The sequence below is a fragment of the Anomalospiza imberbis genome, chromosome Z, assembly GCF_031753505.1.
Source record: "Anomalospiza imberbis isolate Cuckoo-Finch-1a 21T00152 chromosome Z, ASM3175350v1, whole genome shotgun sequence".
Classification (NCBI taxonomy): Eukaryota; Metazoa; Chordata; class Aves; order Passeriformes; family Viduidae; genus Anomalospiza; species Anomalospiza imberbis.
Window position 1 is genome coordinate 16754082 of NC_089721.1, and position 16061 is coordinate 16770142.

The 16061-nt window shown below is 38.8% G+C and overlaps 1 long non-coding RNA gene across 1 annotated transcript in view; it reads left to right on the forward strand.

The window, feature by feature from the left end:
• The first annotated feature begins 8299 nt into the window (after positions 1-8299).
• Positions 8300-16061, forward strand: part of LOC137465305 (uncharacterized) — a 230166-nt gene continuing 222404 nt past the window's right edge. Inside the window, exon 1 of the long non-coding RNA XR_010994614.1 lies at positions 8300-8352. This is a non-coding gene — a long non-coding RNA (uncharacterized lncRNA). The remainder of the gene's footprint in view (positions 8353-16061) is intronic.

Sequence of the window (16061 nt, forward strand, 5' to 3'; positions counted from 1 at the left end):
ACAGAAAGTTCAGTCTCATTTCTCTGTGTAAGAAGTCCATTTTACAGATGATTGAATTCAGCCATGTCTGGAGCAAATGTAACAATTGTTTAAAAATGTGAAGTTTTAAATTATATCCAGCTGATTCTGTAGAGGAATTTTGCAGGCAGGATGAAGTTAATTATTCAAAGCTGGATCCAGATCAGGATTAGGTTTATTGACTCACACACTGTAAACTTGATAGCTGTAATGTAGTAACTGACACACTTTTTTTTTTTAATAATTTGTGAGCATGTGCAATGCTGTAAGAAGGTGTTTTCCCAGCCAGCTCAAGAAACAAATTTTTACCTGTTCATTATTCAATTACACTTTTCTTGAGAAAAGGAATGCAAGCTAACATAATATTCCAATATTAATTGAAAAAAAAAATCTAAGTAGAAGCTTTCCAGGTCACAGTTTAGAATTCTTTGGTTTTGCTCATTCCCCCTAAAAATGGTCAGGGTCAACATGACCAGTATGTTTCCAGCGTTCTCATTTGTAGTAAAGTGATGTTATCTTGGTGATGTGATTGTTCCCAAGAATCACAGTTAGATTTTCATCTTATTAAGGGATGGCAGATTTGGTTCCTGAACTATGAAGTGAAACTTGCTAATGAAAATCTAGACCAGCAAAGCTAATGAGTGTTTTATTAGTGACCCTGTAGGGTAAGGATGTTCTCTGCAGATTTAAATCTTTTGCCGTTACTAGAAAGTTAAACATAAGTATGATTTTATATTAATCCTAATTCTTATTTTATTTAGATAAATAGGTGCTTGCTGTTGATTTCAGTAACAGCTGGTGTGGACTCCCTTGTTGAATTCTGCAAAATTCAGCTGACCTCTGCTAATCCCTCTTATTTATATAGAGCCTGAAGTATCAATACCATGAATGAACAAAGATTTTCAAGAAAATACTCAAGAGAATGAATTTGCATAAGAACTTTTCATAAGAATTATCTTATTTAATCTCAAACTTATTTAATCTCAATGCAATATGTCTGTGTTGAATGAGTTTGATCTATTTGTGCCTGTTTGTAGAACTTTTTTTTTTTTTGGTAGATGAGTCCAAAATGCAGACAAAAAAAGTCACCTCTGGCAGACAGAATTGATTTTCAGCAAGGGAGCTTAATCTGTTTTGTGAACAAAAAATGTAATGCCCAAATAATGCTTTGTGATATTGTTTATGTACAAATGGAGACTGAAAGATGGTATTTCCTTGGAAAAGTTTAATGTATAAAAGAAGAAGTAAAGGGAAATTCTGTACTCAGTAAAGTTAATTATTTTTCCATTGTCTTCTAGAAGGTCAGTTTTCGTCTTCAGTTTTCCAAAAATGGACTATCCAGGTGAGTAAATGCAATCTAGCCAAGCTGTAAAGAAATGTCACAGTAGTAGAGGTCCTCAACATTTTCAGCCTTTAATAGTACATTTAAAACAATGTGTGTCTTTTCAATTACAGCTGATTTTTGAAACATGGATGAAAATTCTAGCATCAATTTCTTTATGAAATGAAGCTACAGTGTAATGGTGAAAGACAGGATGCCAATTGCTTGACTGACCAACACACATCTTGAAAGGAAGGGAAGCACAGTGAATCCACTTCCTATTTGAGTCAAACCCCAGTTCTAAAAAAAGAATCACTGATAATAACAACAAAGTAGGTTATATGAAAAGGGTGAAAAACTGTCAAGGCAAAAAGGAGGAAAACGCAAGTAACAAGATTATTGAAGAGATACAGAGGATATTGTGCCTCTGTCAATGATATTGGGGTACTGTATAAATTTTAGCTACTGCAAGAAAAAGGAAATTCATCTTTTATTGTTTACCTTAAACAAATAATGCTTCAAATAAATTGCTTTAAGCAATAGATTTCTTTAAAACCCTACCAAGTTTCATCTTCCACTTTAACCTTCTCTATCTTTTACGCCAGGACCTCTGGGGTTTCTGTTGTTTATTGGTTACATTGGTATAATGGGCATATAACTGATTCTTCTGTGAAACCAAACATATTTCTCTAATTATCATGAATGTGTTATATTACCTAGCTCACTTATTTGGATTTTTACTGATGATAGTATTTGCTGACTTTTCAAAGGTATATTAGGTGACCATTTTAGGTATAGCAAGCATTGTGTTGTCTAATATAGGTATAGAAAATACTTCTTTGCCAATCTAATGACACCAGGAGGAGTTTGGATAATTTTATCATCTTAGTCTAATTGGTTGTGGTATACCAGTAGTAAAGTCAAACCCTGCACCATTCTCCTCAGTACAAGTTTGTTAAAGCTTTTCCTAGCAACCTGTATTTCCTAGACAACAGTCAACATCTAAGCAAGGCCTTGCATTTAAATAAAGGTCTGAATTTGTGAGCCAGACTATATAAATTTACAGACCCCAGGCATTTCAGAATCTGTAAAATTTTCATTTTTTTGGGACATCTGTTATTTTGCTAAGCCTGCTAATCAAGCAAAGCCCTTTGTGTTCTCCACTAACCATGATTAGCCATCTGGCATCTATCTGTAGATTTAGTTTCCCAAACCATAATTTCTTTCCAGTGCTAAGCCTAGGTGGATGACCAGGGGCCTCCATTGGCGTCTGCTTTTCTGTTATTTTAAAAAATTACTTCCAGTATTTCTGCCCAGTACTTAGCACCCTTGTTTACTTTAGAGTATTTCCAGCAGATGGGGAAGAATGTTCCATTTTCCTCAGATTCAGCACATTTCCAAAGAATGCAGATTTTTTTTTTTTAGAGCTATAATGGAACAAGATACCACTGGAATAATATGTTTCAAAAGGGGTTTCTTTCATGGCTGCACTTCTTGATGATCACAGAGATCTCTTAGATGTGAAAAGCCACTGTTCACCTTGCTTTGTGTTGTTTTGATTATGGCATAAAAGCAGAAGCATAGTCTGTAGAATGAATCTGCTCTAAAGAAGTACTCCAGGCCTTCTCCCCTTCTTCATACAGCTCTGTATTCATGCTAACCGTGGGTGACAGTTACAACTGAGAAAACAAACAGCTGCTTCAGATTACAGGAAGAGCAAACTAGTACTCAATTCCAAGATAAGAATTGTTAAAAAAGTGGAAAAACCCTACTGCAACATTGTCTGTAGTTTTCCTCCTGGTTTGGAAGAGTGCCATATTTGCATGCTGTGAAGGCTTGTGGAAGCTTTGGAGTTATAAAGACAAACACAACAGTTTTGGTAGTGCTTTATGCCAGTGACATGGCTTCTCCAGCCTCTGTTCAATATACAAGGTTTCTATTCTAAATATATTGATTAATACCTCTACATGACTGGAAAGCACACACTCTTCCTGCACTTAGCAGTGTTGGGAAAGCAGTGAAGCTAAGGTGAAGTTATGCTGATGTGGCTTACTTTTAAGGGTAATGAAGATGGTGCTTTACTCCACCTGTGTAATGTATTGTCAGAAAGAAGAAAAACTGCTGCTTTCTATTTGTATATTTTGTGGCTCACTCTCAAGTTTTACCTAGGTAGTATTCTCAGCAGACAGACTACTATATTTCCACTGAAACAATTCAATGCCAAGCCCAGGAAATACAGATAAGAAATTAAATAGAAACAATGATCTAAACTTTGTGGTTAAATAATTATTGGTAGCAAGAAGTCTGCCTTCCCATTTTATTAATCCACCAGTTCATCTAAATCAGGCCTTAAATCACTTTTGAATGGACTGAAGTCAGTGTAGTTTAGAAAGCTGTCATAGAGGTTTCTGAAACTTTTCAATCTTATGTTAAGAAGGGCTGTGGGCAGTGTAGTATGATAGGAGTCTCTGTATGAATAAAAAAACTATTATACAGGACACAGAGCACACTCAAATAACATTGGTGGGAAAAGTCCAGGGAAGGATCATGGGAGTAGGTTACGGTTTCTAATCTTTCCAGGCTGCAACAGAGGCAGAAGCTGTTTCAGAGTGTATTCTGGAAGAGCGAGTGTAGAAAGTCATGCAGTGCTCAACGAGCTCATGATTTGGCAGGTGAATTCCCCCTTCAAAACATGCTCATAGCCTGTAGCTCCTGGCATCTTGCCTGCTTTTCTGGTTTGAAATGGGAGTAGTGAATTTCCATGTATAAAAGTACTTTTGTCTACAATTCACCTCAAATAGTTGTTGAGCAGCTTCCACACTTTCTAGCTGGCCTTAAGCCTCAAACCCTATGACAGAGAAACTTTTTTTTTTTCTAAAGCAATGTGGAACATAAATATATATTTTTTTGTGATTTTTAAAAAATATAAACATTTGAACTACATTGGAAATACTGTTCTGACACAAATTGGACTTTCTTTTAAAGAAGCCAAGAAATATTTGGGGAGAAAGATACTAGTATTTCTATTTTCACTTTCTCTATTAAATCATTCAAAGCTTGTGCATGCTGATTGCAGCATTTCCTCTTTACTTTTTGTAATGTTCTCTAAGAGAAACACCCATAAAGCATTGCAGAAAATGGGTCTAGCAAGTATTTAATTTTTTTCTTCACCTCAGGAGTGTAAATGAGCCTAAAAAAAGATTGTAAAATTCTAAAAAAATGTTTTGAATTACTAACAAACATGAAGAATTTATACACAATTTATCTTGAGGCTCTTGTGACACAAGACATAAAGGGTTCTGAAAAATCATGCTGCACTTATCTACTAGTATATTTTGCAGTACAATTGCATCCCAGAGCTCTATAAACATTGTTTTAGAATTGACTAGAACATCTGAAGCTAAGTCAGTGCTTGATTCTGACTGGACCCATGTTCCTCTACAATTATTTTACACTGCATATGCAAGAATTCCAATAGCTGTACTTTTCAACAGGCCTTGCCATCTCCCATTTTAGACATTATGTTTACATCTCTGGCTTCTAAAAATAGTAACAGGAATGAGGTGAAGGGTGAGACATGGTTTGCAGGAAGACTAAAGAGCACTCTGTAAAAGATTATTCAAAAGAATGAAGTTAAAAGAACATGTATTTCTTAGTTTACATACATTGCTGACATGTCTGAAGGAGCACGGGCTAGTACCATTAATTTAAAAAGAGTTAATAGTTAGGTAAAGTCTAAGGAATCATGCATATGTGATAATTATGCTTTATCCACTGCTAAAATGCAGCCCACTCCTAGGGGGAAACAGTGACTGTTCAAAAGGGCTTGTCAACACTACCAGGAGTCTCTGTGTCAGATAACCAGTGACTGATATTAATGGGTGACTTGATAATACCACCATTTTCAGTAATTAACTGCAAATGGGCATCGTGCATGGCTGAATCAAGAAGCCAACTAAGATATCTTTGCTGTATCACCTTGACCAAAATAGTTTCATTTTCCCCCTCTATGTAGCCTGCTTATTTCAGTTATAAATTTGGGGATTACAGGGTTTATTTCTTGTAACATATTTGCAAAGTAAGAAGCACAATGAGGTTTAAATCTTCACTGGAATGCCTAGGTGCTACTTTGATATGAGGGAATAAATTACAAACGGTTAAATAAGTAGTCACATCTTATGTATAAAAGATGCACTTTAGTGCAATTGGAGCCTAATGGAACAAGAATGAATAGCAAAAGATTTGTCTGCATCTAGGGAGAGTATGGATGCAGTCTGAGACAATGCTGGCTTCTGCCACATGCTGTATTTCCAGTTATGCTGACTGCAAAGTGAAAGAATATTTTGCATAATGGAATTTGCCTTTTTTTTTTTTTTTTGTATAAGCCAACTGCATGAACCACACCCTAAATGGTTGCTCTTTTATAAATCACAGTATAGATTACTCTCATACGCCCTGCTGCTCTGTGACAATGAGCTCTTTCATAAACATATTTATTGCTTATTTTCCTAAACTCCTGCTATACACTATTTAAAGTACTCACTGGTGAGATCTTATTTGAAACTGGGTAGATATTCCCAGAAAGTCAAAATTGTTGGCATTGTCCTGGCATTATTATGGCATAGCTGTATGATGCTACACAGCTTGGGTGTATATAGAAAACACTCCTGAGGTGGTGTGTGAGCCAGCTACGTTGGTGCTGGCCAGTATGAAGAGGTGGTATGAAAACCAGTGCCTGATCACTGCAGAAGGTGGCCAGGAATCCACGGGAAGAGAGACTCTATTAGGATGACAATAGGAAGAGAAACAATAAGCTTCTCTGGGTCTGCCTGGGAAGAAGGTTCCCATTTTTTGAACACAGAAACAGAAACTTGATTCTAGTGCTTTTTTCTTTGTATGTAGGAAGCATAACCCTGCTGATACTGAAAAATAATCAGACCAAGGGAGACCATGCTGCTTATCTCTCATGGATCTTATTCATATTTATTTGCTAGTCACTTAGGATCCATGCAATAGTTGCTCTCACAACTACTCTGTGAACACTTTCCTACTTTCCGGAATACCTCCCTGAAAATTCTTAATTTGAATCAAGTCACATTGTAAGGTTCACCTTGGAAACAGGCATCATGTGGTTGTTCCTCAGTTCCTTCCTTCCCCCTTGCAAGAGCTTTCCAGCATGCTTCTGTATGGACACATGGGACTTAGAGTTCATCACACAGAGTTCCATATTGTTGCTCTGCTGCTCTGTTCTGTTGAACTAGGCCCTACAATTTCCTCTTTGCAGAGGTTGGGGTGGAAAGTGAAAGCTTCAGGAAGCAAGTCCTGGTTTTAAATTAATGTATCTTACTGATCTATTGAAAACACCACTAAAATAAGTGAATGTGATATGCCATTTTTTATAAAGCAAGTGACTTTTTTTCCAGAGTACACAGCAGAAATTAACTGATGATCTGAGATAGCCATTTGTGTTTTCCAAGATGCATGTTAAACATTCAGCTGACACCCCTTTACAATTAAAAACAAAATCAAACCACACCCAACTACCCCACATCACCAGGTATTCATATTTAATATTTTCTTAGTCATTGCACAGACAAAACTACACACTCTGGGAAAACTGCCCAGGAAGATTGGGAAATCAGTTTAAAAATGACAAACGGAAAGTTTTAGTCCAAAAATATAATGCCCGAACAAATGCATGTCAATACAGTGAGGTGGTACACCACACTGCAACTAATTGCAGGTGCTTAATGTCGTGACATGGTTGTTTTACTGAGTTCACATGTTATAATTTCCAATAGTACATCACCATTACTCTGTGTTGTTGGCATTGAGGGCTTACTACTCTTCATCCTACCATGTAGATAACAGCTGGAGGATCAGTGCTCCAGATTTCAGGAGTCACCCATAAACACAAGAAAGGAATACTCCCTTGCAAAATTCAGACTCTTGAAGAAATCCAAAAGGTTATCTAATCAAAAATGTTATAGAATCACAGAATTGTTCAAGTTGGAAAAGACCTCTAAAATCATTGAGTCCAACTGTTAACCCAGAACTACCAAGTCTACTACTAAACCATGTCATGAAGTATGACATTAAGGATTGCTTTTAAACATCCTTAGGCATGGTGACCTGGCACTTCCCTGGGCAATCTGTGTCAATGCTTGACAGCTCTTTCCATGAAGAAATTTTTCCTAGTATTTAATGTAAACCTTCCCTGGTGCATCTTGAAGTTTCCTCTTGTCCAATTTCTTGTTACTTTGGAGAGGGGGCTGACCCCCACCTGGCCACAGCCTCCTTTCAGGCAGTTGTAGAGAGTGATAAGATCTCCCTTGAGCCTCCTTTTCTCCAGGAAAAACACTCCCAGCTCCCTCAGCTGCTCCTCACAGGACTTGTGCTCCAGACCCTTCCCCATCTCCATTGCCCTTCTCTGGACTCACTCCAGCTCCTCAGTGTCTTTCCTGCAGTGAGGGCCCAGAGCTGGACACAGCACTGGAGGTGTGGCCTCACCAGTGCCCAGCACAGGGGGACAATCCCTGCCCTGCTTCTGCTGGCCACACCATTGCTAATCCAGGCCAGGATGCCACTGGCCTTCTTGGCCACCTGGGCACACCCTGGCTCATGTTCAGCTGCTGTCACCAGCACCCCCAGGTCCTTTTCCACAGGGAAGCTTTCCAGCCACTCTTCCCCCAGCCTGGGACTGTTAGGATCCAAGGACAGGACCTGGCACTTGGCCTTGTTGAACCTCACACTGATTGCCTTGGCCTCTTGGTCTGTCCTGTCCAGATCCCTCTGCAGAGCCTTCCTATCCTCCAGCAGATCAACATTCACACTCATCTTGGTGTAATCTGTGAAGGGCCTGAGGGTGCACTTGACCCCCTCATCCAGATCACTGATAAAGATATTAAACAAAGTTCCCCCAGTGCTGAGCCCTGGGGAACCCCACTCATGACCGGCCAGCAGCTGGATGGAACTCCATTCACCACCACTCTCTGGGCCCAGCCATCCAGGCAGTTTTTACCCAGGGAACAGAGCACTTGTCCAAGCCATTCTGTCCAATCCCAGATTTCCAGAATATTGGGAAATGGTGTCAAAGGCTTTACAGAAGTCAGACAGTATCCACAGCTTCTTCCTCAGGAGATCGGGTGGTCAAGCAGGACCTGCCTTGTATAAATCCATGCTGGCTAGGCCTAATCTCCTGGCTGTCCTGCAAGTGCAGTGTGATGACACTTAAGATGACCTATTACATGACCTTCTCAGCATCAGGGTCAGGTTGACAGGCCTGTAGCTCCCCAGATCCTGCTGCCAGCCTGTCTTGTATTTGGGCATCATATTTGCTCACCTCATGTTAACTCAGACCAGCCTTGTTAGCCAGGATTACTGAAAAGTGACAGAAAGTGTCTTGGTGACCTCTTTTGCCGGATCCCTTAGTACCCTTGGGTGGATTTCATCTAATCCCATAACCTTGTGGACCATCAGAAAATTGACTGTGTCCCCTTGGATTAAAGGGGCTTCATTCTTCTCCCCATCTCTGTCCTCCCATCCAGCAGGCTAGGTATCTAGAGAAAAACTGGAATTGCTATTAAAGACAGAGACCAATAAGGCATTAAGTACCTCTTCTGTTTTCTCCTTTGTCACAATGTTTCTTCCCATATGCAGTAAAGGATGGAGATTATCCTTACCTCTCATTTTGTTGCTGATATATTTATAGACACATTTTTACTGTCTTTTATGGTAGTAGGCATATTAAACTCTCTTTGAGCTTTGGCCATTCTCTAGCATGGTTTTCTCTAAAAATTCTCTTTTGACCTGAGACTTGATTTCTGTTATGAAAATGTATTTAAATATAGCTTGAAAGACAATTTTTCAGACTAATTCTAGGTTTGAAATTCTTGGTAGACATGCTTGAAAGGAAGTAGTTGACACCTGTTGTGGCATTTCTTTGAAGGTCTCTTCATTTAGAGAACATTTGGACACAGATCTCAGACATCTCTCAGCCTCAGCAGTCAGCTAAGGGATTTAATTTTTTCTTGAAAAATGTTTGGAATAAAAAAAAAATCAGCTTGGCTGCCAATTTAATACTGCTACTTAGTTAAATAATACAATGTGGTTATGCATAGCAGCTGACAGAAAACCCCACCCAAACTGATGTGTGGAATGCAGAATTTATCATGCTCTTGCAGATTGTAATATTGCAGAAATACATATGATGTTTTGACAGAGCTGAGAAGATGGGCTAGGAGGCAATTAAAGCTTCTACTGGTGTAAGAGCCTATTGAAAGAAAACCATAAACAAGTGACATTTAGTGCAGAGAAGAAGTTAATGTTTTAAATTAGGATAGTTTAAGTCATCATTTGAAGCAATTAATACTTGTTAGTTTGAACTGTCCCAATTATTGAGTTTAGCCCAACATTTGCATTAGTAAACTTGTATTATGGAGTTAGAATGTTAAACAAGGGAGTTAGCTAATATGGATTTTATTTTCATATCATTTGGTTGGCACATTAACACAAGAAAATTTTCAGACCAGCCTGTTGCCTAGAGTGTGTCAGTAAGAACTGAACTCATCTTATATATTTCCAGTGGCCTCTGTGGTTTGAATTGATGATTTTGAATCAGCTCACAGGAGCCAGAAGCTCACAGAAGCACTGGCCTTTTTAATCTTAAAGTCAAGTTAAAGAAAAAATAAAGTTGTTATTTAGATTTTACTGTGAGAGTTTTCCATCTGGTACAAATGGAGAACATGACAACCTCATCGTGTCCTCATCACTTTGCTATAGTGAAGCTGTAAATACAGCTGTGCATTCTCAAGTGCTCTTAACCCAGCATTTTTTTTGGGTGAAAATGATGTGCTGAGCTGCTTACCAAAGGGTGGTGCCCAAGAGAGGTTGTGCTGACCACAAGTACCATGTCTGGTGTCCCTTCATGGGTGGTGGTACTACAAGGCAGCAGTGTTTTAATTTGGTTCAGCTAGGGAATGTGAAACAAAACCATCCATTGTGATGATGAGTGTTATGTGATAGGTTCAGTTAGAGTTCACAAAATATGTCAGGAGAGCAGCTGAAACGTGCTTTTTATGGATTAGTTTGTTGAATCTCTTTTCTGTAGTTTGGGAGGGCAGAGTGGTATTGTGACTCCAAAAACCCTGCCTATTCTCTTCCATCATCTAAGGAGACTGGGGAGATGAGAGGACAAGGAGTATTAAGGAGACAAAGAGCTAGTCTCAGCTGGCAGCTCTGTGCCTTGCCTAGCCCAGAGAGTAATCACACAAAGTAATTGCCAAGAGAAGGTTCCACTTAATTTTCCTGAAGATACTGGCTGTTCCCAGTTCTTTCCTACTGCTCTGATGTTGTGGTTCCAGGCTAAGAGTCCCAGTGTCCTGAGTGAACTGTCCATAGCCATGGGTAATGTTGCTTTCCAGTATGCCAGTGACAGCACTGTGACTACTCAGGCATTTCCCCAGTGGAAGCCTTGCAGCTGAGCTGGCCAAGGTGGCTTTTGGTCAAGAATAAGCATAGCCAGTGGTCAGGCTCTGCTGTCAGACTCTGACTCTCTGCACTGTACCCTGAGAAAAACCATTTATCATCTTTATGTTTCAGCCCTTAAATTGCTTCCTGCATTCCTCCACCTGATTGTCATAAATACAGAACACTCAAAGCAAGTTCCCGTAAGGAGGGAATATATAAGCCACATTTTGGAGGTTTAACACTGAGCACTAAAGTTAGCTCCCACCAGCCGCACTTCTAAGAAGCCACTATTGGAAATATATTGTCTAGTCTTTCTGTCTTAGTTTCTTTGTATGTGACATTGGGCTAATACTATTTACTAATCTATGGGGAAGTTTGCAGAAATGGAATGATTACTTTTTTGTTAAATGCTTAATTTCATTAGAACATATAAATATATCCTCCAGTTGGCTATGAGATCTCTATGGCTTTTAGTAACCAGTTGCTATCATCACATAAAAGCTGAGAGGAAAGTAAAACCGCTATGAAATCAGACTATCTTCCTGTCTGCCACCTTATCAGAAAACATCAGAAGAATGCAAAAACTGGTACTTGCTTTTTTTTTATTTGCATAAAGAACTTACCCTGATTCCTGCTAGTTTTACAGTGTTATTTTTACCTTTGTCTGACATGTGCTGATTTTACATTTACAAAAATAACATTGAAAACTAGTGTCAATAGATCTGACAGTAAAATTAAATTTTATTTGTGAAAAAGAATTTGGAAAAGTGTTTATTTCTATTGTGTGTAATAATTGCCTCAGTTAAGAAGGTAGTGTCTGAATTAAGAACTAGTCCAGTAAAGGAGTAATATTGCTGAAAGTCCTTACACATTGATTTTTGCATTTGTGAAACTAAGTAGTATGAGGTCTGCATCAGGAACACTATAGGAGAGGCTTTAGCTGTGCTTTTAAAGTGCCTATAAATGCAACATTTGATTAACTGTACAGTCGGTATGTATGCAGTAGTGAAAACAATAAAATACTTAAGTAAATTTATCTGTCATAAAAAACCCCAACAGAACAGAAGGTAATAGAAGGACAATAAGGGCACAAATTGCTCTTCTTGGCATATGCCACTGAGAAGTCATTACATGGAAATTACCATGTGTACTAATCATAATGAACCCTCTTATGGGACATGATTTTGTATTTCTTGAAGAAACCTAAGCAGTGACAAATCAGAGGCAGTTTTCCCAAGTCATGTCTTGAAATCTACCAAAAAAAATAAGGTGGCAAATTTATTTACAGGAAGAACAATCTTTTCAAAATATTTAGCTGAGAGAGAAAAACCACAGAGGCAATAACAAACTTCAAGTGGTTTCTGTCTGTAGTTTCTAGGACATTATGAAAAATGGCTCCAATCAACAATGGGTGGAAAATCTTTATAATATCACAACATAATGAACTGTGGAAAATACAGTAGACACTATAAGAGGCCAGGTCATAGCACAAAAAATATTTTAAGAGTTTCAAGTATTAGAATTTGCAAAATCATCCAACTCCTTTCTGATAAACTTCCTACACAGGATGTCTCTTTGGATCAATGGCTCAAGAGTGAATGAATCTTTAAGAAACTCCAGACCTCTAGATATGAAAAACTTACATCTCTTGGGTGCTCGGATTGGACAGAAGAGGGGGCAGAGCCTCTCTCTGGATTCACAGAATTATTTAACAATTTGGTTTATATGTTATTGCTAATAAATCTCTGGTTACTTCTAAGAGTCTGCTGCAAGAACTGCTTCAGAAATACTACAAGACTGGTGAATTTTAGAAACCAAATATGCAGTCTTTACAACTGAATTGTATAACCAGTGTTTCTGGTCAAACCTTACATTTTTTCCTTCCTCAGATTATATTTACTCTTCTTATGTGAAGGATACAACTATAGTTGTATCTTTCATATAAGATACAATTACTTAAGTGCAGCCAACTATTCATGCACTGTAGGAAGGTCTCCCTTGTCTCCCTTCACAGCCTGCAGTGTGAATGCAAAGCTACTTTCAGCTCAGCTGGCAAGCTGAAAGTATAGCTGAAGTTTGTGGCACTGTATGTGAGAAGGGGATCTGCTTCTCCTGCCTGTTCTCCTCAGTTCTACTCTTACCAACTAATCTTCCTGATGTAATCTTGAAAGGTAAGGCTGTGACTGTGGGGTCTTTTGTAGTGGTGATGATGGTTAGAGAATTGGGAGAGCTTGACCAAGCCTTTTCTTAGTGCATTAGTGCATTCAGACAGTTTCAGTCTGCTCCTGTGTGATACAAGGAACTCTGCCATATTCTTCTTCTAAAGGATGGAATTCCACATGCTGAGCATAGAAACTTGTGCAAAGATGCAGGAAGGCACATGTGTGTAGAGTCAAATAATACTCTTAGACAGGTATGAACATACCCCTGACTGCAGGTTCTTCTAGTGTTTGCAGAGCCACAGAAAGTCAAACTGTGATGCCAAGTCCCTAAAGCATGACAATCAGTGAGATGGGAATGAAAACTTAACTACAGAAAGCTGTACAATGTAAGTGAGCAGAGATGCTGGATCAGATGACCCAGTGTTGTCCCTTCCAACCTGACCATTCAGCAATTCTGACCTTACCAAGCTCAGTAGCAGCTGCATCAGGCAGGCCCTTGTCAGTGTTGGCTGTCTGTGAGGAAAAGTTGGACTTTAGGGTCCTGACAGGTATGGGGTTAATTTTTGTCTTCCTGTCAACCTCTTTCCATCAAGTACTCATCTGTGCCCTTGGTCTGAGGTGGCTCCGAGGCTGGACTCTGGACAAACTGGTCTAAACTGCCTCTGTCATAATGGTGAGCTTTTGTACAAATAGGGCCAGCACAGAAAAATCTCATAATCTAAGAAATTTCCTATGATTCTCTGAATCCTCAGAAAACCCTATGAAAATAATGAGGAAAAAAAATTTCCACCTTTAAAATACAAATGTAAATAATGTATACTTGCAATATTTCTCCTAAATCATTATGAAGATGCTGATGCAGAGGAAGAGGTGTGTTTGAGCCATGCTGACAGTATGATCACATGAGCTCTTTAAGCCCTCTTACAATTATTTGAAAAGTTGATATGGTTTTATGTCCTAAAGTGGTAGCTATGATGCTTCTGGTGTTTTGCAGTGGAAAAATATATGGATTGTGCAGACAATCCTTTGGTGATGGTAGCAGAATGCAGTCTGTTAAATGGTGAGGGAACAAAGATCTCCACCTTTGCCAGTGGTAGAGGCATTTCAAATGCTTTATTAGGAATGAATTTTAGAGGATATAGCTTCCTCTGTAGGTATTTATACAAGAAAATTAGCTTGCTCATCAGATATTTTGCTCAGCTGTAGAACAGCCTTTGAAAGATCATCATAATAGTGGGTGGCCCTTTGTTATACATGTGAACGTTTTTCTCTGTTTTAAATAATGGACTAAGGCTTATCACATGCACAGTTTACTAGTAGAGTGGACCAGTCCATTCAGTATGAATGTATAAGCAAATGGTCCACTGCAATAAAGGCTGCTTTTAAAAGCATTTTGAAATTATGTTCATAGGAATGGTATAAGGAATGTCGAACCTATGCCAGTGAGGAGATACATTGAGTTTTGTTCAGAAAATATATCCTTTTTGCATATATATTTTCTTAGCTCCCTGTGCCAAGCTGAACTCCACAGACACCTGAATACTTCACACTCTGTCAATAAATACTCAGCTAGTGTCAGAGAAGAATGTGCCAGGATTATTTAATCATTAGACAGAGGGGGAAAAAATCTCTGCCATGACCTGCCGACCAGACATTTCTTGGCAACTGCTAATCAACAGTGTTAGCCTTTTATTGTCTCTCCTGCCATTATCTTCCAGGAAAGGTCTGAGCAAGAGGTCAGAGTAGCTTAAGTAGGTATTGGTTCATTTGTTATCTTTCATGCAGTATGCTGCAGTCAACAGTCTGCTCTCCACTGAAGGTGAAATACTTCACCTTAATTTGTCATGTTCCTTTACCGTAGAATTTGGCAACCAAATTCAAAAGATAATACTTTCTGGTGGAAATGTTTCTGAGAATAATTTTAATGCTTTCTATGAGCATTAATTTTTGAAATATCTATATTTGGTAAATCACAAACTCCTTCCTTAATGGCAGTCTACAGAAAAAACACATTAGAAAAGTGGCCTGGATCTCAACTCAAATTACCAGCTTCTAAGACTGTCTCTGTTCAGGTAAGAACTGTATTCTATACTTACCTTTGAACAGGCAGTTGGATTTGCATTCCTTTCCTGAAAAAGCTTTTCTTGGGTGGAAGAACCCCAGAAAAAAATCATTAATTCTGAGAAAAAGATGAGGAAAAAAGGGGTAAATGATAGGAAAAATTCACCTAGCACCTGCCTTCTGTCAAATATATTGTGTAGACAGTGGTAACATGCATGGTAACAAGTCACTGCACCTGAAATTCTACATTTTTAAAAGGAATTTAATTTGAAAGACAGTGTTATCTTTGATAAGAAATTGTTCATTATTCAGCTGTGTTCACCCACACTGCCTTAACTAAACACTGCTGAACAGGAAAACCAGAAATCTGATTGCTTGTTTTCTGGGAATGGAAGTGTCTAGACTAAGGCATGGGGGAATTTCTCTCCCTTTCTTTCTTGCTGTAATAGTGGAAACATTTTAAATTTTTTTCAGGCTTCTATGGGAAGCCAACACAGACTGCTCTATCTTCCTCTCCAGCACAGAACAGCAACTGGCAAACAAATGAGTCCTACCACAGCTTTCATGGTTGCCATTAGGCAGCCCAGGACTCCTGGACCCTGGGCATGCAGGGTAATGCAAGAAATGAGAGAGGTCCACCTCCTCTCTCAAATCCAGCAGTAGCAATGAGGATCCCCTTCTATTCAGGAAAATCTGTAGTTGCATCATGTCATCAGCCTCTTCTGAGGCATCCCAGTAGATAGCTAAAGGCATGGTTTCCATACCCACTGAAAAGGGCTAATGTGGCAAAGGAGCTACAAATGTTTTACCTCACTAGGATTTCCTTGTTGTGCCATTTGGTCTTCCCTCACTTCCACATGCTGTAGCCATTCCCAAGCAGTTTGTTGAACTAAAGATATTAATCTCCGCCAGAATGGTTACTTTAGGCTTTCATTCTGTGAAGACAAACCTCATTCCTGTTATTGCTAGAGCTGTAGGAATTTGATTTCCCTTCTCTTCTGTGCAATCTGCACCAAAACCATTTGTTTTGT